Below are 23,746 nucleotides of genomic sequence, written 5' to 3' on the forward strand. Positions count from 1 at the left end.
TTTTAATGGGCATGAATTAGTGCTTGCCACATAGCAAATGCTGCATGCATGTTTATTAGTAAGTGCGATATAGTTTTAACTTCCATCTCTTCATCACGAGCCAGATGCAGCTAAAATTCCTCCAGCTTGATGCTCTTCTCTGTGATGCTCTTTGCTTTCTTGAGGTGCTAAAGTCTGTCCCTGCCTATCTGTGCTGAAAGGCCACATCCTTGAGTCACAGTATTTATCACTACTTGCAAAACGTTCTTAATTTCTTTATCCAACAATGTCTCTCAGTTCCAACTGCAAATATTCCTCAGTTTTCATCAAATCAATTTCTATAATTATTACAACTATGACTTCTGTTTAAATAGATCCCTTGTTTTATGCTCTGCAAAACACCAGAGACAGCTACTTACTTATGAGAATTGAACACACTTTTAAATTTGTGTTGTTGTATCTATGATCTGCCTTTGCTTTGCCTATAGGAGGGGATAAATTGGTTTAGAATTTTGGGGGTGGGAGGCACATGGAGGAACTTCCTGAATTGTTATGCCAACCGGAATATAGTTTTCTTTTTTAACTTTATTAAAATTATTGCTATTATTGGAATATCAATGCTATTGAACATAGTCTTTTGCTGCATCTAACTTGTGTTGTTAGCATTTAGCCATTCCATGGCTAATATTAAGTAGGCAAGGATATCCTGGGAATCGATGATTAGATTGTGGGAGATGTCAGGAAATCCACTATCAGGAAAATGTAAGTCTCTTCTTGGGTATGGTGCTTTTGTTTTGGATATACTATTTGCTATTGGATATGCTATTTACTATTGGATATTCTCTTTGCTATTTGTATATGCTCTTTGCTATTTGTTGTTTTTATGCATTTATTAATAACAATTCCATTTCTACTCTGATGACACTCAGAATCTCATATTAGAATATTATATTTGACAATAAATTATAAGCAATTTTACAATAATTTAAGAGGAGTAAAATTTTTATGGGAATTGTCAAAATATCCCTTTTCTTTTTCTACTTTTTATATAGGAACTTAATAGAAATGTTTCTATGAAATCTAAGATAACCTTGGAATGAGTCTACTCTCTTAGAGTATATGTTCTCCTTGGACATTTATTAGGGACTCTAACATTTTATTCTGCTGTAAATTTTAGCTGCTATCCTATTCTTTACAACCAACTTTTCAAGGTTTAATGTCAATTCCTAATTTGACTTTAAACTTGGCAAGTTTTTGAGTATATGTGATATAAGACAAGCTTCAACTTCCCTCATTAATCTATCCTGCTTTTGTTGAATTTCTTTGGGGAGCAGCAAAGACAATAAGAGGTGAGTTGACATCAATTGTAATTATTATTTGTGGGAAGGAGATGTGCTCGGATTCTTGCTGAAAATGAACTCTATACAGTCCTCAAGTGAAGAACCACGTAGAAAAAAATGTGTAGAAGGCAAATTTCTCCTTAAAATAGGTTGCTGAAGTCATTGATTTGTGTCATTTTTAAATACAATAAATCTTCTATCTCATTTTATTGTATGCATAGAATCAAAGAAAAATAAATGATAGAGCTATGTTTTACCTAAATTTTTTGACATGGAGTTTGGATTTTCAAAGTTAAAACTCAGGCTTCTGAGAAAAGTAAGATCCCTTAACTGCTCTTGGTTGTGTACCCTGAAACTCACAGTAAGTCAGAATTATATAAACCTATACCTGGAATTTCCTTAAGAAATAATTTTAAATTTTAACAGAAAGCAGCTTGAAGATCTGGTATTCAGTATAGAAATTAGCACAAAAGCCATATTTTGTCTAAAATAAAAGTTTAACACCACATAGTATGCATATCATATAAATTTAACTTATTATTAAATGAGGTACAACAGTAACCAACCACAAACCTCCTTATGAGATTGCATCATATTTTATGATACAAAATTTTTATCTTACTCATTTATTCAAATGAAATTTGCCTTTATTTTCATACATAAAATAGGAGAATATTTTTCTTCAGGGTCAAGGAATTCAGAAAAGTTTTCTTGAGTAGATCTTGATAAATTTCTATGGAGAAAGTTGAGTAGACTTAAGAGATTTCCAAATCTTTATAAGAAAATGGTCTGATTTGATTTCTTCTTTGAGTTACTATAAATGTCTCTTTCAAAACCAATATCTATCTTTGCATGGACCTTCAATTTCATCTCTCACCCCCTTGCATGCTATTAACTTCACATTCTACCTGTCTTAGTATCATTACCTTAATTCTATGCCAGATAAGTACTAAGTATTTGGCTGGTGCTCACAAAACTGCGAAGTAGATGCTATAATTATCACTTTTTTTTTTTTTAACCAGTGAGGACCATCTTTGAGAAGCTAAATAATTTCACCAAAGTGTTAAAGTTAACAGTGTATCTAATACTCAAGCTCAGATACTACTGTTGTTAAAATCTAGGCTCTTGCCGCTCCATGATTCCATCTTCTAAAGGTACAGTCTAATTATAATGCATTATTTATGTAAAATCCAAGAACTTTCCAAATAGGAAAACTTGGACAACCTTAATATGCCTTGAAGTATATTTCCTGTTTTCTAAGTTAATGAAATCCTCATTATCCTTTTTTCTAATGGTTTAATTTTCAATCTCCTCTCCTTGCACCTTTTTTCTGTGCTCAAAGTTTACCAGATTGTACTGTAAACCCCATAAACTAATTTCTTTTTGTTATCCACAAGTTTTGGTGAAACCACTTGTAAGCTTTAGCCTGGTTTCCCAGCTTTGCTGTAGAAAGCTGAGGTCCAGGAACTTTGGGTACGGGGCACAGCTGGGGAAGGAGCGCCCTCCTGAGGCCACAGTATGAAGGCAGCTCACGGCTAACTGATAATGGATCCTGAAGCAACAGATAAATCTTAGAGAAAGAGTCTCTTGTTCTGAGAACCGTTGACCCACTCTCTGAAGGGAGATTTCTCGCACTCACTGGAGTGGTGATTATTATGTCCATCCCCATTTTTTTACATGAAAATATTCAGGCTTAGAAATTGTAGGGTCACTTAGGTGGTACACAGCAAAGCTGAGATTCAATACCAGCTGTTTCTAAATTTGAATACATTACAAAGAGCTCCTAATGTCACAAAAGACATGCAAAAACAAGGAGCATCCAGAAGGCATAAGAGAGGGGCTGAGACAGTAGTCTTGCTCTTCCAGGATAGATGATCAAACCTATAAAGATGGATGAATGAAAGTAAACTCCCACCTGCAATGGAGAAATCACATGCATATATTTACCATATTCATTGCTCATAAATCACTTATATTTACCTTAATACTGTTACTTGTGTGATTATTTATGCAAATAATAATTACCCATAGCCCTATTATGTTAATATGGCTGTAGAGGGCCAACAGGATAATAAATATATTATTATTTATTTTTCTGGGAAATGCAAATGCTAAGGTGAATTTGATTATATATCTATGAAAACAAATGACTTTCAAAAAAGTACAGAACTGTCCTTTTAAAACTTAAAATTCAAGCTCTGTTTGCCTTTGCCATCACATGTATGTGTTTCTATTTGTTTATTTATAAAATAGCTATTCATGTGAAAGCTATATCCTGTGGAGTGGCTGCAGGTGCTTAATTGCTTGCCTGTAAGCAAAGCATTACTGCACTATAACTCTATTATAGCAGTGGAGAAAATGCTATGAGTAGAAATAGCTTTTAAGTAACTTTTTACACCATATTTTGCAAACAATTCCCCCCATCTTAGATAAATGTATTTTATCTAATGCTGTTACTGCTGCTGCTTCTTCTTTTTTTTTTTAATAAACCAGGACATATTGTAAAGTTCAGCTATTATACCCTACCTGCCATGCCTGGTTAAAAGTCATGAAGGATGGCAGAATATGCTATCCCAAAATATGCCTCTTTGGCATCCGGATTATTTTGAGCTGAAGGCCAGTGGGAACCAATAGATGAAGAAAAATCTCTAAGATCAGGGCAAAAATTTTTCTTTTGTAAAGGAAATTTCCATTTGTTTGGATGTTTCTCTTTGGTACCAGGAAAAGGAAAGTTCTTAACAACGCTTATCTGTGGAGAAAACACTGATTTAAAACTACATAACAAGATCCAATGACACTCTACAAAAAAGACACCTGCACTCCAATGTTTATAGCAGCACAATTCATAATTGCAACGCTGTGGAAACAGCCCAAATGCCCATGAATCCAAGAGTGGATTAATAAAATGTGGTGTATGTATACCATGGAGTACTATTCAGCTCTAAGAAACAATGGTGATATAGTACATCTTATATTTTCCTGGTTAGAGCTGGAACCCATACTACTAAGTGAAATATCACAGGAATGGAAAAACAAGCACCACATATATTCACCAGCAAACTGGTATTAACTGAGCAGCACCTAAGTGGACATATAGGTACTACAGTAATAGGGTATTGGGCAGGTGGGAGGGGGGCGGGTATATACATACATAATGAGTGAGATGTGCACCATCTGGGGGATGGTCATGCTGGAAACTCAGACTTGTGGGGGGAGGGGGGGGAAGGACATTTATTGAAACCTTAAAATCTGTACCCCCATAATATGCCGAAATAAAAAAAAATGGATGAAATTAAAAAAAAAAAAAAACAAAAAACTGCATAACGAACCTAACTAAACAACCCCTTTTCCAGACTTTTCCTGATCACTTTGTCATATATGCATTTCCCTCTCAATCTCCTTCTTCTTTGTTTTAGCCAAGCTAATACATAAACCCAAATTCTAACCACTCCATTGGGTTTCTCATCACTGGGTGCTCCCATGTCTACATGCTTGATGTATATGATAATATTATAAATTTCTATTTGTGTTTCTCTCATTAAACTGGCTTTGGCCAATATAATTTATAGAGACCCAGTTGGAGACCCTAAGATAGGTAGAAAAAGATGTTCTCTTCCCTTGCAGTGAAAAGAAAGAAGGCATCCAAATTTTACTGCCCACTTTTCACATTCAGGAGAATGAACATGTTAGTGTACATGTGGATTGATTGTCAGCATGAATTATTCATATGTTAAATAATTATTAGGTAATGCTTGAGATGGCAGTATAGTATTTCTTGAAATGTCTATGTCCTTTTGACTCAACTCATCATATTCATTCTGTTTAAAATAGCAAGCTGCTGTTTTTCTTTAAGTTCACTCATAAGAAGTAAGAAAGGGAAACATTTCTTTCTCTACTCATCCTAAGATTATGGTTAAAGCCTCTCTAAAAAAAAAATACAAATTAATAACAGAAAGACATATACATTTATTTAATAAGCTTTATATCCCATCCTACATAAGCAAACGAAGACCCAAAGAAGTGACAAAACCTGTGTATTTTTGCATAAAGTTTGAGGAAGAGTGGACAGTCATGGAGAAGTATTGATAGGACAGAGGGGATATAACTTAATTGTAATAACTGGGGAGAACTTAGCAAGACCTGTTTGTTCAGATTCTGTGACCCTTTGTCTTCAGAAATAAAGATGTTTCCTTTCTCCAGGTATAGTGTGAGCACCTTTCATATGAGAGTCTTATTACCTACTTCAGCAGAAGCTCAGAGAAAGCCCTTCTGGCTTGTACTGGTTTTCAAAATACTGAGATAGCATATGTTGGGGTAGTGTGTCCTGAATCCCATTATTAGGTATTCCAGGTCTCAATCTCTCTCTCTCTCTCTCTCTCTCTCTCTCTCTCTCTCTCTCTCTCTCTCTCTCTTCCCCCCCCTCTTGCTCACCACCTACTCTTCTATCTTGGCATAGATAACAGGGATCAGCCATTTTCTGATAATCATCTGAAATAGATTTTGTACATACATAAATATGTATTTTCTTATCTTGGGGTCCTTAGTGAATGGCAATAAAAAGAGAAAGAAGAAAGAGTAACGAAGACTAGGAGGAAGCTAATATCTAAAAGTTTCTGTGTTTTTACTTATTTAGGAAGCTGCTACCACACCCTCCCACCAAAACAATCATAAAATGCTTTATTTCTTTATGTATTTATGTTTCCTTTTTGAAGCCAAGGTGATTGCTAACATTCTTAGGCTAAAATGAGTGTCCAACTGCATAAAATTTAGGTTTTTTGCTTTTCGTGCTTTCTATCAGCCATCTTTCAATGAGGCATGGTCAGTTTTTCTAAGTGATTGAAGTTCTAGAAACAAAATTCATGCATGGTAAGAAATGAATACGCTAATGTACCAAAAGTGAAATATTCCGTGCATGGGAATTATTTGTTTCTTGTCATCTTCTCTCCATTTTTGTGTTCATCTGTCACTTCTAGCAACTGTTCTGGAAATCACTACTTTCCTTTAGGAACCCAACAACCTCCATGTTGTCCTTTAATTTCCCTGAGCCCCTCCAGCTGGAGCACTCAGTCCAGCCAACCCTCTCTAGGATCTGATAAACTCTATAATTTTTCTACCTTTATCCAAGGCCTATATAGTACTGTATAAATTAAACTTAAAAAAAAAAAAGATGAAAATGGATAACAGACTTATATAATAAATAACAAAAAATAGGTAGCACATAAAATTTTGGAAAAGATTTGGCCTCTATTGTAATGCAAGAAATAAAAGAAACACATTTATAAAAATAAAAAAAAACATAGCAATTTTTAATATCAGTTTTTAGCTTAATAAGAAACAATTCTGCTAATTTGATGATGTACAGATGTGCTCTAACCATTTTGGTGGCAGTGAAAATTGGAAAAATCTTTGATAGCTCAGTGTTTAGACCATCTAATATAGGAAGCTTAATTCTCCAAAATATCATGATAAAGAAAAAAAAATGCTAGCATTTTTGGCTCATGCTTCATTACCTATGATAAAAAGAGAAAAAGAACAGAAGAAAAGGAAAAAAACAATTCTACAAGGACAATGTTTGTATGAATTTTGAGGCATCAGTTTGATTAGATATTATGTACTTTACAACATGGAAAGAAAAGTTTATTAAGAATTACAGGTTCAAAGATGGATGTAAGTATCTATTTGATAGACATTATACTAAATGCATTCACAATTACATTCTCATGTAATTCTTAAAATAATCTTATAAGTAAAATTTTTCAAACACTAAAACATACACTAAATTTTTTTGTATACTACGACAAATATGCAAACATTTGTTCACAAAAAGGATTCAAAAGTAGTCTAGGTAAATAAAATTGTTAATAGCTTTGTTATATGGTACTAGGAATTTCTTCTTTCAATTTGTTCTTGTAATATTATTTTTACAATATGAGAAAAAAATAGAACTATAAATGTAGTAAAAGTCTGGTTCTTAAAGGGTCTAAAATGGTAATCAGGTAAGTGAGGATAATGATAGCAGACATGAAAAACCTAGACAGTAAATAATAAAAAATAGAAAAGAATAACCACTTTTGTTTTAGAGAAAATGACATAGCTCAGTTGGAGAATCATATTATATAATATAGACAAATATAAATGCTCCATTTAATTTTTCTTTCTGCAATTTGGTTGAGTAAGAGAAATTGATGTTTTTTTTTCTTTAGTTGAAACCATCAGTGTAAAAACTAAAATAAAATAAAATAAAACAGACTTGAAAATATTACAGGGATTTTTTAGAGATATTCATTTAATTTACTGAAAATAGCCAAAAACAATACATCTATCTCCAATTCAAGTTATTTCAGGCTTTGTAATAAGGTATTTGCTGGATTCAAGCTCTAGTCTAAGCTGCTGGTCTGAGTGGCGAAAGGAACACTTATCCATTGGAATTTAAGAGAATGTCACTATTTGGCATATGGTAGAACTTTGGCTTTTGAAATCAGAATCTTGCTTCTCATTTGAACTCTAAAGAAGGTGATATATCATATTATGTGTCAAAATCTGGCCCTGTCAATTGTCTAAGTTGAAATCAACTACAAAAATGACTTGAGGAGAATGCTAGCTATTAGAAAATAAGAACTACCCTCTAATCATAGAGAAATAAAAATAAAAGACGATTTTTACACTTTGCTCAGTCATAGTTGAGATCAGTAGAAAAAGGAAATGGTATCTGGTAGGTTGACATTAATATATTTCTTTTTTCTAGGCCATTCTCTTAAAAACAGAAGCATTTCTCTTTAACAAAGAGATTTTGAAACACACTTTTATCTGCAAAGGGTAGAATCAGAAAGCACTAGAATGGGAAAAGTTTAGAAAGAAAGATGATTAAGTGGAGAATATTGCTCAGAGGGAAGTCTGTATTATTGAGAGAGGAGGGGATAACAGGGTTAGTAGAAATAGGTAAGAGGCCAGTAAATGTAGCAGCCAGCACAGAGGTCATGGAGACCTTCTGGAGAGACAGAGAAAATCAGAAGGCAGAACTACTAAAGAATGTTTGCATTCTTACAACCATATGTGTAAGAGCAGCCAAAAGCACAGCCAAAGTTTGACATAATAGAACCGAGGCGTCCACCACGATTGAACTGCACATTCTCTATGCCAGTTGCTTTATCATTGAGATGGCGTCCAATGTACTAAAGAATTTAAAATAAGAAAAAACTACATTGAAATGAAGTAAGCAGTAATGGGAAGCAGAGTCACGTGAGTTCCACAGAGATCCTTTTTGGAAGAAATTCTTAGGAAGGTTTAGAGGTTTACTGTATAAGGCTGTGAGATCATGGGGAAAAGTTTAACTGTAATTGCAAGAGAGTTCTTGGGTTCTGCCATTTTTCCCTGTACGACTCTACCTAAGTTCATACAATTAATAAATCCTGTAGGTGAGACATTTCCACATTGTGTCATTGAATTTTTTTATGGATAATACGTCCTGGAGGAATTGGTAGACTGTATGGAAAGTGGTAGGCCTAACAGACTTAGCAAAAGAAAACATACAAACAAACAAAAACCAGGCCAAACAGTTAAATTTGAATTTCAGATAAACAATAAATAGCTTTTTGCATAAATGTGTTCCATGCAGTATTTGAATAAATGATAACAATGCACATTCTTTAGTATATGTATGTCTTAAATGTAGCCTGGAACACACTTATACTAAAAAAAAAAAAAAAAAGAATCACTGTATATCTGAAATTCAGATTTAATTGGACATTCTTTATTTTATCTGCCAACCCTAAAATTGAGACATGTATAAACAGCCTTGGGAACCCAGGTAATCCAGGCACTCAATTTGTCCTTACAATACCATTCGGGAATTCTGGTACTTACGCACCTGAAGCAAAGCAAATACGAAGCAAAGTCAACAGAGGCCATCTAAGAGATAACACTTAGACTTTAATAGAACCTGAAAAATCCCCAAGGTCCTTTTTATGAAAGATGTGTCTTTCACAGATTTTAACTTGGTGAGTCTGAGGAAGTTAACCATATTTTAACAAGCCCTTTAGATAGATCTATTGTAGATCATCTTCAGGATTTATTTTGAGAAAAAAAAAAAAACTAGTCCAACACTTCCTGTCTAAAAAATAAGAAATATGACCAAATAAATAAAATGATTCTCTAATTTATCAATACTTAATATATGAAAAATTGAAACAGAAAAATTAAATATTAAAAAATTAAATATTTAGAAAATAGTTTATTCCAAATAACAGTAACAAATAACAAATAATAAAGTAAAATAAGAAGACCATTATTATAAGAATAAAATCATATGCAATATTCATAAAAATAATTATAAAATAATTTAGTGAGAAGAACTGCTTTATCATTTTTCTTTTATGCTTTTGCAAAAGTCTTTAATGTATATTTTAATAAAGAGAGCTGGGTTGTCATATCTTCTGCATTTAATGTGCTTTTATACATTATTTTGGTTGAGGTATATGAAAAAAGTTTGGCCTCATACAATATGCAGTTAAAAAAGAGACAGATTTTTAAAGACCTTTTCGAGTTATAGTGAATATTCTTTTTTTAAAAACTAAATGAACAGCAACCTTCATATTAACTCTGCAATAACTCTGTTTTACAATGTTTTCCAGGCAATCAAGCTTTTAATATAAAATGTGGAAAAATGTTAAACAATGCAGTATTGTTTTATAAGCCTATACTTGGAACTAAAAAAGAATCATATGTATAAATCTTTCATGGGGACATTTTAACAACAAAGCATCCTTGGATTTTATGAGACAAATATTAATATAACTTACTCATGAATGAATTGTGAATATATGTGTGTATATAAGTTATATGTTTATTTTATATATGTATGCATTTATATATATAGCATATATGTGTATATACATATATATCTCTATATAAATATAAAAAATAGAATGGGGTTTTCTCTTTTGTTCCAGCAACCAAAGAACCAGATTCTCCTTGTTCAAACTAAGTTCTTTCCAAATACAAGATAATAAAGTTGATAAATTTCTAAGAGTAATTTTAAAATCCTTTATACCACAATTCTTAATATGCCTTAAACATTCTCTACCTATGATGTCTCTCTTTTAACTACAATTTTTAAAGGATAAAATAAAGAATCCAAATGTTGACGTGTACAGAAAATAATGCCTGCTCAAGACATGATTCCTCAGATCTATTTTATGCTATTGTCCCCAAAACAGTGCTGTGAAATACTGATGAGCCAATATATATGCTTCCTCTCTGCTCTGGAAGAAATATGGCTGAGGGAGGAAAAAAAATTTTTTTTTAAATCACTCAGAATTAGTCCTGGTAGATAATTATGGCCTCTTTCCTGTCTCCTAATCCATTGCTCATTTCAGTAGGTGAGCAAAGGCAGGTAAGGGTAAATTTGTCTCCAAGAAATATCTAAAAGAAGCATGCAGTGCACAATGGCCTCTCCCTCATGTATCCCTTCTGTCTATGCCCCTTTAGTTTTTATTTCCTTCCTTTTTTTTCTTAATCTTCTTCCACCATCCTTATATTTCATCCTTTTAAATTTTATTTATTTATTTTCCTTGCACTCTCCTCTGCCTTTGGTTCGTATCCATCTTACCTAGAGCAGGCATATATATGTCAGTAAGGCTTACACATAGAAAGTGAGTAACATGGCTCACAGCCATCAGCATACTAACCTGCTTTTAGCATAACCCCCTATGCTTCACATGTCAGCAAATGTTGTCAGTACTCAAAATAATTAACACACAAATTGTTTTAATGTGCCCATTTAAAAATATGTATATTTAATTTTAAACTGTCATCACTATTATATCATGACATAATCAAGCCAGAAAGTGTTGTAACTTTAAAAACACATTTTGGGGATCAAAAATATCCTGAATGGATAGGCATGTATGTGACTATACATATATGTGTAATATACTCTTATCCCTTAGATCAGCACAAAACGAGGAATAACAGCTTGTCTCACAAACTTGAGATTTTCACAGAAAGAAGATGCCAGTAAAAAAGAGTATTTAAGAAGTTCAGGGAAAATGTGGGATATGATCTTGATTCGTAACCTTGAAAATGGCTATTCAGGGTAATCACATATACCCCTTGGAGAGTGTAAATTTGTACAAACTTTACAGAAAGCACTTGGGCAATACATATTAAGGATCTTAAAGGTGCTGATTTTCTTTGACCCAATTAAATCCACTTCTTGTAATTTATCCTAAAGCAGTATTCAAAGATAAAAAGGACAATTTCTGTACAAGGACATTCATTGTAGCATTTTTATAATAGGAAAAAAGGGATCATTGTAAACAACATAAATAGCAAACAAAAAAGGATATTTTTAGGTAAATTATAGACATGCAAGTGAGTGAATATTATATTGCTATTAACCATCAGATTTTCAAAGATAACTAAGACTATAAATAGGTAGATAGACATATACAGATAGATATGTGTTTGTATATATGCACATATGTGTATATATATGTAGATTTAATTAAAATATACATTACTTAAATATGTATTAATATATTTCATAAAATATTTTTATAAGCATAGACATGATTTTATATTAAAAAATATTGGTAAATATACCAAAATGCTAATAATTCATATTTCTGAGTGATAAGATATTGGATAACTAAAAGCTTCATATATTTCCATATTCTTAAATTATTTACATGAATCTCATATTATAAGTAGTGAAAAAGTAAAATAACACCCCAGAATTTTCATGGATATAGCATTTATATTTCCCAAATCTATTGCTGCTTTTCATCAATGATTTCTAGTCTCAATGAAGTTGGTAAATGAACAGGGATGCTAAAACCACTTTCAAAGTCACCCTTTCAGCTGCATTCCTAGGGGCTTATTAAGGTGATAAACACCTTTGGCCAAAGCCTATGGTCAGCACCAGTCTCAGCAAAAGCAAATGCTCCTGTTACTTTTGTTTTTCATGTGTATGAAACAAAGGCTGCCCAAGAAGCTCAATGTGGCACCCCAGGCTGTCCCCAGATTGTTCATCCTCACACTGGGCTTGGATCTTTAAATGAATCCAGGTATGTTTTAATAACCTTGGAACTGAGAACTCTTTTTGCACCATTCTCATACCCAGCCAGTTGCTGTATATCTTGGCAGAAGCAAGCTTATTTCTAAGGAAAGAGAAATATTTCCATTCTTTAATAAGTCATTCCAAGTTTCCTGTGATGTTATAAATAATCGGGCAAACAGCCGGCTTTATTCTGCTTAATTTGATATGGCAGATTTGAAATGTCGAAAAGTTCACTCTCAACATAAGCCATGCAACTGGACTCTGACCAATGCTCTCATTCCTGATGGTATAAACTTTATCATCAAGCTCACTCAGGAAGGCAGCTGAGACCCTGCTTGCCCTTCCCAGGCGCTGACTGATAGAGAAGTCTGAGCTGGCCCCGCATGGTGTGAGCATGAGGTCAGCCCTTCCTGGGTTTTCTCTGGGGAGACAGGCAACTAGCCTGACAAACTTAGCTAATATACCTGTCACTCAAGGGCAAGGAGAGGGAGGCCAAAAAAACAAAGTTGAAATTAACATGTGAGTAATTGGAAGAAGAAGCATTAAATATCATTTCAGGGTAAACGTTTCCATAAAAGAGACATATTTTAGTCTCTCCATAGCACTCTGTGTCAAATGTCCTTTCATGACCAAGTTCAAGGGCTGATTTACACTTTGGAAGTCCACAAAGAACAGAATTCTGGTCGTAGAGATGAAGGTCACCTGACAATAGTGCTGAAAGATAAAACTACCATAAATTCAGATACTTGGCTGAGATTTTTCAAACCGTTGAAAGAGCTAAAAGGGCATTTTGCCAATTAGTTTGATTTTTAGTAGGATATTTTTGTTGTTTTTAGTACTTTGCCTTATATTTACAAATCAAACATGCTCTGATGAAACAGCTCAAGTATGGTTTGCATTGATTCAGAAAAGAATTATTTAAGGAAGAAAAAAATTGTTGAACTTGATTTAATGAGTTTGAATATTAAGCAATTTCCCTTAATAATACATTTGTTTAAATAAGCCATTCTTAGCTCATGTGGTCTTATTTTTAATTTTGTATTTTATCCAATCTGACCTCCTTTTCTCCTTCGTTTCTTATTATTCTTAAGGATGTTCATGTTCTAATTAAGATCATTTTAGGAAATGTTTTCTGGAAATAAATGTATCAAGCTGATTAGGACTAGCTGAAACCAAATGTGAGATGAGAGAACAGGTTTTTGAATTCAGACGATGTTTAAAATGTATGGGTTTTGTAATTTTCTAAAAAGCCAAACAAAAAGTAATTCCTTGTTTGTAAAAATACAAAAGAACTTGCATTTCCAAGTCCTTACTTGAATATTTATTTTGCTTAATAAATATTACTTTTTCTTTGAGGATTAGGCTGTAAATATTGTATGAGGAACCTGCACACAGAGAAGACAAAACACACAAGAGACTTTCATACAGCTACTGAGAGGTAGACGAACTGCTTAGGCTTAAGGGCTTCCACATTCCTTGCCACGCAGCCCTGTTGTCCAAGATTTACTTTTTTTTTTTTTTTTTTTTTTTTTTTTTTGAGACAGAGTCTCGCTTTGTTGCCCAGGCTAGAGTGAGTGCCATGGCATCAGCCTGGCTCACAGCAACCTCAAACTCCTGGGCTCAAGTGATCCTTCTGCCTCAGCCTCCCGGGTAGCTGGGACTACAGGCATGCACCACCATGCCCGGCTAATTTTTTATATATATATCAGTTGGCCAATTAATTTCTTTCTATTTATAGTAGAGACGGGGTCTCGCTCTTGCTCAGGCTGGTTTTGAACTCCTGACCTTGAGCAATCCGCCCGCCTCGGCCTCCCAAGAGCTAGGATTACAGGCGTGAGCCACAGCGCCCGGCCCAAGATTTACTTTTTATCACAAGATGACTCTGAGTTCTTAACCTTTCTAATACCTTACCACACCACCACCAGCTCTGCATTTCCAACAGCCATTTATTAGGCAGATATTTTACCTTCGTCTTTCTTTCTTCTCCTGCCTGGTTATGGCTCATTCATGCCATCTAAGTGTGTACATTTTAGATGGTTAAGTAGTTCATTAGTTTCCTAGAGCTGCTGTAACAAAGTACCTCCAACTGGGTTGCTTAAATCTACAGAAATTTATTGTCTCATAGTTCTGGAGGCGAGAAGTTTGAAATCACGGTATTGGCAGTCCCATGCTCTGTCTGAAACCTGTAAGGGAATTAATCCTTGCCTCTTCCTAGCTTCTGGTGGTTTGTTGGCAGTCGGTGACATCCCTTGGCTTGCAGCTACATAACTCCAATGCTGCCTTAGAAGTTACATGATATTCTCCTGTGTGTTTCTGCCTTCACATGGCAATCTTCTTAAAAGGGCAACAGTCATGCTGGATTTGGGGCTCACCCTATTCCAGTATGACCTCATGTTAACTATTGTAATTATTTCCAGAGTGATCCTTTTCCCCAAAAAATTCACATTCTGGGGTACTGGGGTTTAGGAATTCAAAATACCTTTTTTTGTGTGGAGGACATAATTCAACCTATAACAGATGTGAACAGGCACTATGTATAACTCTGCATACAATGCTGCTTTACAAAGACTTAGTCAATAACTATGACTGTGGTTCATATTTTTTTTAAATTTTAAACAATAAACAATTATTTGTTAGAAGCCCATGAAAACAGTCATAGCAATATTGAATTCAAACTAAAGATTTAAGCTTGAGGTTTATTTCTATACAAGCATTTTCTGACTTTTGGACTTGCTCAAATCGTAGGGAGACAGGGAAGAAGTCACCTCGTATAATGCTCTCAAGTTTGGAATCCATTGAAATGCTCTTGTTTTAAAAGGGTCAGTATCGAGTTTAATTGGGTCTATTTAATTGAAGTATTATATGGAGGCATTGCTGGCCTGAACAGATCCTATGCCAGATAAAGGCAAATATAATAAAGATGTCAAGGAGCTTCTCTGGAGCAAGTGAGATCATTATGCAATTATGTTACTTATGAAGGCAAAGGGCAGAATACAATTTATACTATAAAATATTACATTTCTGAATTTCTGGAATTCATATTTTATTCTCATTTCTTGGCAGGTAATCCACTGGGCTAGTGGTAGGTTATAGTTAATCTAATCATAAGAGAATTTGGTTGTCTGCAGACAACTCTAAGATGTTTTAACTAATTTTTGACAATTAAGAAAAATCATAACTAAATATTTGCTTATATATAGGGCCAAATAGCAATCCCAGAGAAGTTCTAGAAATTCTTGGTTGTCCCAAATCATTAATTTTAACCATCGTTTATTAACTCTTTATTATATTCAAGACATTGTTTGATACTGAGGTTATAAAGAAAAATTGAAGGCCAGGCGTGGTGGCTCAAGCCTGTAATCCTAGCACTCTGGGAGGCAGAGGCGGGCAGATTTCTCGAGGTCAGGAGTTTGAAACCAGCCTGAGCAAGAGCAAGACCCCGTCTCTACTATAAATAGAAATAAATTAATTGGCCAACTAATATATACAGAAAAAATCAGCCAGGCATGGTGGTGCATGCCTGTAGCCCCTGCTACTCAGGAGGCTGAGGCAGAAGGATTGCTTGAGCCCAAGAGTTTGAGGTTGCTGTGAGCTAGTCTGACACCACGGCACTCACTCTAGCCTGGGCAACAAAGCAAGACTCTGTCTCAAAATAAATAAATAAATAAAGAAAATAAAGAAAAACTGAATGAAATACTTCCTTAATTTTCATAAATTGTGATTTTATAAATACATATGTAGAACTAACATCTTAAGTAGGCTGTAGTAAGTGCTATACTCAAAATACTAAATAGTGATGCTACAAAGAGCAAAGAGAGCATCTTTTGTTACAAAGAACAAAGGCAAAGAGAGCTTCATTTGTAATGGATGGATCAGAGAATCAGAGGGTATACAAATGAGGATAGGCTAGTCTAGGCTACTAAGCAATTCCAAAATTTCACACACACATGCACATACACACAATTGTCCATCATTCATGGCATGTGTTCAATGTAGGTCAGCTGGGGGTGGGAGAAAGTGTCTACTCATTATAGCTACTTAGGTAGCTTTGCTTCAGTGCTTCTCTACCAAGACAGACAAAAGGAGAAACATGGCAAATCACTCAATGGCTCTTCAAACGTCCATACAGAAAGAAATGGATCACTTCTACCTCTCCTGCTAAGTTTATCTGGCCAAATCAGCTCATGAGGCCATTAAAAAAATGTAAAGTATGTGAACGGGAAGGTGTGAAGGAATAAGAGATACAATCATAAAGCGTGCCCAGCATTTGGAGAATGCTGGGATCTTTGCATATACCCAAGTGGCTACCACTGTTGGGATCTGCAAGATGAAGGGTATGATTTCAGTAAGTGGAAACTTTGCCAGGGCCAGAACATTCAAAACAGTGGAAAAGAAAACAGGGAAAGAGTTGACAGCAATTCTGTTTGTTAAGCGGCAAATATCCGTGCATAAGCAAAAGTTAAGTTATGAGGATAAGTGTAGTGGGAAAAAAATTATGCCAAAAAAAATTGTCATTGGGTCATCAAGAATCTTGTGTTAGTTTGAGTTCCCTCAAAGCTGACTCTGAGACCAGAAAAAGGTGGGAAGTTGTGATGGCTTTCTTGAAGTGTCAGATTGGCTACAGTCCCCAATTATTCCAAGACTAATTATAAAACAACTAATCTATGTGTTGTTGTAAAGGGATTTTGCAGATGTAATTAAAGCTCCCAATCAGTTGACTTTATGTATGGGAGACTGTACTGGATAATTTGTCTGAAACTAACTGAATCAGTTACAAAATCTCAAAAACAGGGCTGAGGTTTTCCAGAGAGAGAAGAAATCTAACCTATAGACAACAGCTTCAGCCTGTGCCCAAGGATTCGAGCTTGCCTATGATCTTCCTTTCCTTGCTGCTCAGCCTATGATGTCTGGCATTTTAGCCAGCACCTCCATTTGCTTAATTCAATTCCTTATAATAAATCTCTTGGTATATGTAACTCCTACTGGTTCTGTTTCTTTGGATGCATCCTAACCAACATAGAAGTGATCAGATGAAGTACAATGGGGCAGTAGAAAAATGAGAGAGAAAATAATGCAACTCAATTAAATATGCTTTAATGAGCAGATTACTGGTGCAGACATTGGGGCTCACCCCCACAGAAAAACTTCTAAAAAGACTGTAGATAGCATACCTCCAAATGATTGCATGAATGATGAGGGAAACTGAGTTATTTTCCCATGAACTCCAACTACTTCTCCTTTCAAGGCACATGCACCTTCTGCTTGCCTACTTCCCTCCTTTCCTGAGAAGAAAGAAACCCACAGGAAGACAGTGAAAAAAATGCCATTGGTGGCCTGAAATTATATAGACTGGGATGGACAGAATCTAATATGAGTCTACTTGAAAGATTCTGGCTTTTGTTCTCTAGTTACTGGGGAGGCATGAACACTTTTGCAAAAGGGGAGTAGAATTTGTGATTTAATCAATAAATACTGAGATCCTAAAATGTGCCAGACACTACAGAAGCTGAAGGAGCAAGTGAACAAGTACAGTTTCAGTCCTCCAGAAATTTCAGATTCATTAGAAATACAGTTGACCCTTCAACAACACAGGTTTGAATGGCACAGGTCCACCTATGTGTGGATTTTTTTTCCTCCTCTACCACCCCTAAGTTAGCAAGACCAACCCCTCTTCTTCTTCTTTATTCAACATGAACGTGATGAAGACCTTTATTAGTTTCCACTTCCACTTAATGAAGAGTAAATGTATTTTATTTCCTTATGCTTTTCTTAATAACATTTTTTCTCTATCTTACTTTATTGTAAGAATACAGTATATATACATACAGCATTCAAAATATGTGTTAATTGACTGTATTATCAGTAAGGCTTCTTGGTCAACAGTAGACTATTAGCAAAGTTTTGGGTGAGTAAAACATTTTTCATGAATACTTGACTGTGTGGGAGGGGTCAGAACCCCTAACTGCTGCATTGTTCAAGGACCAACTTTATTTGCAATGAAATTTCACAAGATTTAAAAGAGACTTGCAAGTTCTAAGGATGGAGGGGTTAATACTATGTAGGAATGTATAGAGGATATGGAAAAATAAATATATTTACCAAGCAATCATGAGACAGAAGACCATTCCAGACCATTCCTTGAGTGCACATTAAATTTTTGGTGCCACCTTGTGAAGACAAGGACAAAGTAGGGAATGGCATAAGAGAGGAAAAACAGCTTGCAAAGCCAGAGAGTTGTACAGGAAATTGCAATTCCTTAATGTGCTTGGAAAGAGAAGGCTGGCAGGGTAGGGAAGAACTGGGCTTTGAACTGGATTTTTAACAAACATTTTTATATTTCCCCAATCGTCTTCAGATAGATGCTCCTCTAGAAAAATGAGAAATCTTCATATCTGCCCCTGCTTCTCTATTTGGCATGGGGCTGAGTATTATGCAATACACATTATTTAATTCCATGTCCTCTGCTTTTCATTTCAGTTCAGTATTTGGGGGGACCAAACAATTCACCACAGTATGTGAGCTCCCTCATTCTCAAGATCCAGCTTCACATGCTATAGGTGGCCAAATCAGTTTGACTCCAATAAGCACTTACCTAGAACCAGCAGGAGGGAGGAACCAGAGACCAGCAGTATCCTTGCCTCCAGAGGTACATTACTGTTCAAAATCCAGGCACGTGGCAGCCCAGCCACATGCTAAATGGAGGCACCTGCTTAGGGCCCAATTTCATGAAAAATTAAAAAATATAAGTTTTTAAATACAGTGTTTCATTTTCACTGCAGCCTGACCTAATTATTACCAGCAGGTACAACTAGCCAATAACATTGATTTTTTTTCCTGCTTGGACTATAAGTAAAAGGCATCAGTCTCTTATTTGTTTTTCTTTATTTTTCCTTTAATACTGCTGAAGTATTCCATGCAAGCTCCTCCTTTTGCCTTCTTTCTCATTTTATAAGCTTTGATTCACCTGTTAAACACATTTTTATAAAAGCCAGAGAAAGAACAGTGGCCATAAAAGGCTCCTGCACCTAGCCATCATCCCTGTGGTTAGTGATCCAGAAAAGGCCTCCTGCTCACAGCAGGCATTGCTTGGCAGCTCTTGCCTTCACTCTTTTTCTTCTCCAACCATTGTGCTCACAAGCCTGGCAGGGTCAGAACAGATGAATGCATTTTTTCATAATCACTTGACAGGGGTTTCTTTAAGCCTTTAAGTTTTACAAACAAGGTGATGGCCACAAGAGAGTTATCCTGACAGCTCAAAGATTGGTGCATGTTATGTCTGAAGGGGTCACAGAAAGCAGAAAAAATAAAGAGACATCACGCAATAAGCCCACACATACACACATTCATATGCCTTTTTAATCTGCATAGGCCACATCGACTTTCTTTTTTTGTTTTTTTCCTCTGGCTATTGATGTGATGCACAGGGAAATATCCAGAGAATAAAGAGGTGAAAAAATGTACAGCCAGCATGAATTGCCCTTCTAGTTTTTGCTAGAGTAGTGGTTAAGGAAGAGTGTCTTTGCCATTTATCTGCACAGATAAAATGTCAAACCCTTCAGAAAACTTAGAGAAAACTTAATAAGATAGCAAGGATCATCTTTGCAAAATATTGGTAATCCCAAACTTTTGTAATAGTCTGCATATCATGCTTTAATGGTAAAATATGTGACCATTCATGAGAATGTTGGTATTATTGACATTCCCAGGAAATTGTATGAACAAGTCAGGGTCTTGGATTGTGTTCTCAGGAAAACAATTCTATAATATGCTGTTAGGGTTTCTGTGAGAAAAGGTTGTATAGTAAATGATTTGGTAAGTAGTATCTTCACAAGGTCAAATTATTTCTTCTCTGCAAGATTTCTTAGTGTTTTAAATAGAATGCCTTCTAAGGTCTCAAGGAGCTACAGTTCTGTAGAACACAGTTTGAAAAACATTTTAGAAAGTAAGAAGCACTTTGAGCCTCAAAGACTGACATTTCTAATCCTCCTCTGACTTCCAAACAAAACTCCAGATGTATATTATCAGCTGCTTATTAGACAACTCTTACCAGGACTTGTTTGGGTCTTATTCACCATTTACTTTCAGTGCATAACACAGTGCCTGGCACACAAATGTTAGCTATATTTTGGATTATTTATTAAATCTCTAGAGACATGGAAATAAGTGTCCATCTCTTCCATCTTCTTTAAAAGCTGAGTCTGAAAAACCAGAGTTTAGTAGTAAATATAGTAAATAATTAGCTTAGAAAAAAATTAATGAACATATAAGTTTATTTTTTAATGAATAAAGAAACAAAAGCTGAACATTCTAGCAGTCTTAGTTTGAGTATATCATCATATGGAGCCAATTGTTTTGGCTCATTGGACCACTGATATTCTGGAATACCATATTCATGACAATAATTTTTAAGCATGCCTTAAAAGATCATTAAAGGTCTTCCCTGCTCTAAGAAACCATGATATTATTCTTTCTACTGGGTTAACTAGCATGGTTGGAAAGGCTTTACTATATGTCATTTTGACTCCTTTATTTGGCAGGCTACCACTCAACTAAACATATCAGTATACATTTCATGGGACATTAAGATTCAGAGCCATGGTTTCTTCTAGAAACAGGGATTCGATGGGTGGTGGGTGGGATTTGCACTGTTAGATATATTTCAACTTCTCCATACGTGTTTATTACTAACCCCAATGGGGACTACAAAAGAAGTTTAAACAGAATAATATAAGTGGTGGTATGTTTCTTAATTCAAACTGAATGAGAAAGATATGAAAATATCTGAAGTACCAACTGATTTTGGAATAAGCTTTTTTTGTTTGTCTGTTTTTGTTTTTATTCCAGAAAAAAGAAATAGTATCAGTGGATAAAAATTTCAAGAATATAGATACCACATCAGAATGAGAAATTTAGAGCAACCAAAATTACCCGAAATGCAACTGAATTTCAATAATACAATGAAAATAGTATTTTGATAAAGCAGTAGGATTTCCATTGCTAAATTTTATGTAGAAGTTGACTGTCCATCTGAGATTTTTGCATTAGATGAGGAGGTAGAGAAAGTGATGTCTAAGATATTTCTATAAGCTCTCCTGGCTATGAGGGCTTGTGATAGTTAGACTGGTTTAGTTTATTCCAGCAGTGTGACTCAGTATTGCTTATAACTCTTAAAGCAGCCAACACAGTGGCCAGCTCAGAAAGCATTTAGTATTCATACTCAATCCATTTCAATATCAAGTTTAATAAAGATATTTCAAACAAAAGTAAAATAAGAAAGAGAGATGGAGGAAGGAAGGAAGGAAGGAAGGAAGGAAGGAAAGAAGGAAGGAAGGAAGGAAGGAAGGAAGGAAGGAAGGAAGGAAGGAAGGAAGGAAGGAAGGAAGGAAGGAAGGGAGGGAGGGAGGGAGGGAGGGAGGGAGGGAGGGAGGGAGGGAGGGAGGGAGGAAGGAAGGAAGGAAGGAAGGAAGGAAGGAAGGAAGGAAGGAAGGAAGGAAGGAAGGAAAGAGGGGATGGGGAAGAAAACAAAACAAGAACTGCAAAAGAGAAAAGAAGAAAGAAAAAAATAATGTTAAATGTATGAGTCATATAAGAGAGGATAAAAATGGTATTATAAATAAATTACTAAAACATCATTCATGTTTCAAATGCATGTAATATTTTAGGCCATATGTATTCTGGAAACATATTTCCTACTCCTTTTCCTCTTTCTCTGCTTCTACTATACTGGAGTCCTTATTATTTGAATATTCTATCATTCTCCATCTCCAGGGCCTTTGTTGTAAAGTAGTGATGAAGGGTTTTGCCTTTACTTGACAGAGCTCTAAGCAATACACTTAGTTAAGTATACTTTAGAGAAAGATAGAAGTAACTTGAGGTATGGATTTACACAGAATCCTGAGCAGTAGAAGAATGCTTGGCTTGGCTTAGACATCTGGAAGGAGCAAGATTAACAGATGATAGTAGTATATATATAGTAGTATATAGGGTAGTTAGAAGAATATATGGAAATCATCACAGGGTTTGCAGAACTTTGGATCTCATATTATTAATAACAAGTTTCAAAGATACTCAATAGCCAGCTGGACAGGATGACTCATCCAGGTGAGATCAGTCAGCCTTTCTTCTTGGTACTGCAGAGCTCAGCTTAATGAGGCCAGAATTGAAAAGCTGTGATGTGAAGAATGGATGTGCATCAGCCCAAAGCATGGCTTCTTCCTCATTAAGGAAGGGTAGGCAACTGCCTGTGCTGAATTCTGTTAGCAGCAGAAACCAAGGCTCTTCACCTGATAAGGCAGCATTACTCAAATAATTCGACTACCTACTTAATGGCAGATTGATTACATTGGACACCATCCTTCCAGAAGACAGTGATTTGTCCTTGCCAGAATTGAAACCTATCTGTGTATGTGTCAGTGCCACATATAAACATAAAATTTGTGATCTGCTGGTACTGAATTCTGAAGTCCTCAGACCATCTGACCCTTTTTATAGCAAAATAAATATAACCAAATTTACTTTCCCATGAGATCCATTGGTCCTTTTATATATTATAGAGTCCAGAAGTAGCAAGCCTAATAGAATGATAAAATGAAGAACAGATAATTTCCCAGATCCAGGACAGTTCCCTGAATAATTGGGAAATATGATTGGATATTCTCACCAGCACTTTCAATGTTTCATTTTCAGAATTTGTGATGTTGATTTTTATGACTTTAGAATCAGCTGGATTTATGATCCTGGTTCCCATAAAGGAAATATTTCCAAAAAGTAACACAGCAGGGATTCTACTGGAATTGCAGATAGATCTCCATCTGTTCATTTTGATCTCCTTGTGCCAGTACATCAAGAGGGAAGCAGAGGAAGGTGAAGATTCTTGTTACTATAAGGATCTAGAGTGTCTGATACCTACTGGGGGCTGAAAGGAGTTTGTGAATTCATCCGGAATTCATAAAATTTAGTATGTATCTAATGTTGCTACAATGTCCAGTAGTAACTAAATAATCAATTGCAATAACAACAGCCTGACAAAAGCAAAGCAACTGAAGACTTGTAATACTTGATGATAAAAGTCTGGACGACCCCACTGGATCAGTGGTGGCCGATGGAGGAGTGAAAGTGTGAATATCAATTATGGCTTCAAGCCAGTTACAACTAGGGTAGAAGCTTCTTCCATTAACCCTCCTGTATTAATTCTTCTTGTGATGAATATAGCCAGTCATCACCTTGAAGGCTCTGTGAAAGATTGGACTTAATGGAGACCACAAACGGATTCAGGTAGGGCGAGGTTGAATGCATCTGCTGCCAAGCTCACATCCTCTCAGCCCACCTTTAATCCTGCAATTGCTGCTGCAACCAGGTAGACAAAAAC

This window comes from Microcebus murinus, chromosome 6 (genome assembly GCF_040939455.1).
Source record: "Microcebus murinus isolate Inina chromosome 6, M.murinus_Inina_mat1.0, whole genome shotgun sequence".
NCBI classification, from domain to species: Eukaryota; Metazoa; Chordata; class Mammalia; order Primates; family Cheirogaleidae; genus Microcebus; species Microcebus murinus.